The sequence below is a fragment of the Alligator sinensis genome, unplaced genomic scaffold (genome assembly GCF_000455745.1).
Source record: "Alligator sinensis unplaced genomic scaffold, ASM45574v1 scaffold1411_1, whole genome shotgun sequence".
Classification (NCBI taxonomy): domain Eukaryota; kingdom Metazoa; phylum Chordata; order Crocodylia; family Alligatoridae; genus Alligator; species Alligator sinensis.
In genome coordinates, this window is record NW_005842963.1 from 400,581 (window position 1) to 403,285 (window position 2,705).

General features: G+C 64.1%; 1 pseudogene; it reads right to left on the bottom strand.

Annotated features, from left to right (window-relative positions):
- The window catches only part of LOC102380221, an 11,346-nt pseudogene extending 9,066 nt beyond the window's left edge, over positions 1-2,280 (bottom strand).
- Positions 2,281-2,705: the final 425 nt, after the last annotated feature.

Genomic DNA, 2,705 nt, shown 5'->3' on the forward strand with positions numbered 1-2,705 from the left:
CATGTTTCCAGGATCGGCCCCAGCTGCTCTCCCACCCCCAGCTGAAGCTGATGCCCTGCTCACCTGCATGCTCTCCCTCTGCTTTGCAGGCCTGCCTTGCCCCAGCTCAGGAGTCAGGGACACCCTCTCCCCCAGTCTCCTTGGGGAAGTTCTCTGCAGGTCCAGGTTTGTAGGCACTTCCTCAGGAAGCTGCTGCTCATCTCTGCTCAGAGGACCTGCACAGTGGACAAGAGAATACACACATTAGTCCTGGTGCTGATGGCATGGGGAAAGCCCTACTGTACTGACCTATGACTATAGCAGCCAGAGTGTATGGGAAAAGGAAAGGAGCACTCAACATCCCACAGCTCTGGCTAATAGAAGCTGGAAGTGAACCCAAATGGCTCTGTGCCCGCCCACAGGGATGTCTCTCCCTGGGAAAGGGGCTCCAGGCAGGCTGGGGCTGTGTCAGCACCCACATTGTAAGGGAAGGGGGAGAAGCAACACAAGGACCGTCCTCTCCAGCAGGTGCAACTTGCTTCCATGGCATTGGGAGGGGAAGAAAAATCTGGTGGAGCACTGCCCCCAGCCATGTGTTGTGGTAGAGAGACTTCTCTACTGGGGTGTGGTGCTTCCTGTTGCTGGAAAGGGTAGAGCCACCACTCCTTACCTGCTCCGGGGAAAGGGTCTTGTCTGGGATCCAAGCCCAAAGAGCTTCCAACTGCTGACAGCTCCCAGGTCTCCTCTCTCGGGTGAATCTGCAGCAAGACAGAGACTGGGAGTTAACTGCATGTAACCTAGCCAGACGTCACTGAGGAAAACCACTACCCTAACCCCTGCTCCAGCTCCTACCTGGGCACAGAACCTAAGGGAAGCCAAAAACAGAGAGAAGCCACTGACTGGTGGAACGTGAATTAAATTGTTGCTTGCTCCCATGGCAGTATGACAAAGCCCAACTGAGATACAGCCTGTCTTCACTGGATGCTGCACAAGCAGTGAGACAGACCAGGGGCCTCCAGTCCGGGGCTGCCCACCAGCAGGGATCACAGCTGTCGCGGGCAGGGGCAGATGTTCAAGCCCTTTTTCATGCATCCAGGACAGCCACTCTAGCACCCACTCTAGTACCCACGCTCCAGCCTGCATCCAGCCCCTCACCTGGCTTTGGGTCGGGCCAGGGTTCCTTTCTGGGGACATGAGGGAGCTGGTCCCGAGGCCCTAAGCTTTCCCTTTGTCCTGCCTCCTCCAGAGGCCTGTCCACATGGTGGGCCTGTGGCTGCTCCAGCCAGCAATCACCAGGCTGCTGCGGTGCCCCTGTGGGCTGCACCTTATCTGAGCTCACCTCCTCAACCTCCACACTTGCTGTGACCTGGGGATGAGAGAAATGTCACCAGGGAGCTGGGCCTGGGAGAGCTGGGCTGGGAGGGGTCATCTCCCAAGCACATGGAGATGGGGAGTGCAGCATTGATGATCTGGGTGAAACGCTCTCACCTGGAGCGTCTCGTGCTCCGCCTGAAGCCCCTCGGCCAGGGCCACGGCCTGGGCGCAGGTCTCCACGCCGCGCCCCCACTCCCAGCTCCGCGTCTCCCGGGGCAGGATGGCCAGGAACTGCTCCAGCACCACCAGCTCCAGCATCTGCTCCTTGCTGCGGCGCTGGGGCTCACATTTGCGAGAGCCCGGCAGGACAAATTATGCTGAGGGGAAACCAGCACGGGTTCGTGGCAGACAGATCGTGCCTGACTAATCTAGTCTCTTTTTACGACCAGGTTACAAAACGCCTGGACGCATCCCCCAGCACTGCACCGCCTCCTCCTGCAGCTGCTGCTTGGCTTGCTGCAGCGACCACCCTGGGGACGCCCCTGTGGTCCCAGCCTGGGGGACACGAGGGATTTTTCCTGCCTGGAGACCTCTCAGGTCCTGCTCCTCCAGCGTCCCCTCGGGCTGCCCCGGGGCTGTGCAGGAAAGGTGCACGGCTGCCACCGGCTGCGGCGCAGTCGCCATTCCCTGCCCCAGGAGGGCCCACCCCAGCTGGGGGCCTGGGCTCCTGCTCTGCCTCGGCTCGGGCACGGGGCACCTGCGGGACAGGAGACAGCACAGCTCGTACCAGCCGATGGGGACACGGGACCGTCACCCTGCTCCTGCCCAGCCCTGATGTCCCCACTCCCCCCAAGGGCAGCCCCCAGGTCATCCTGCTGCCCGACACGTGGGCAGGGGCGCCGCTGCAGCCCCCAGCCCAGCCCTGCCCCATCCCAGCAGCGCCCCGCCGCACCAGCGCGATTTCCCACCACAGCTGCCCGCGGCGCCTGCGCACTGGCTCCTCTGCCGCCCCGCCGCGTCTAGCTCCCCCGCTGGCGAGCGCAGTGTCAGCCCCCCGCCCCCACTCTGCCTAGGGCGCATGCGCAGACACCCACCCGCTACTCCCTTCCCTTCCCCTGGAGCCGGGGCTCACTGCGCGTGCGCTGCTGCCAGCTGGGGGCGGGGACGCGAGTGCAGCCAGCCGCCTGCCCCGGGCTGTGCGCGACCGGAGGACGCTGGTGCGCTGCGCTGGGTGGGGTGTCGGGGGCTGGGGTCCTGGGTCTGCCCCCGCGCGGTGAGATGTGCCCGGCTCCTTCCCCGCAGACAGGCCCGGGCCCGACACCGACACCGCCAGCGCCGGCCGGACGCGCAGGAGCGGAGGAGGCGGGAAAAGTCCCTGGGCTCGTCCCGGCTGGGGCTGGCGGGGCGTCCCC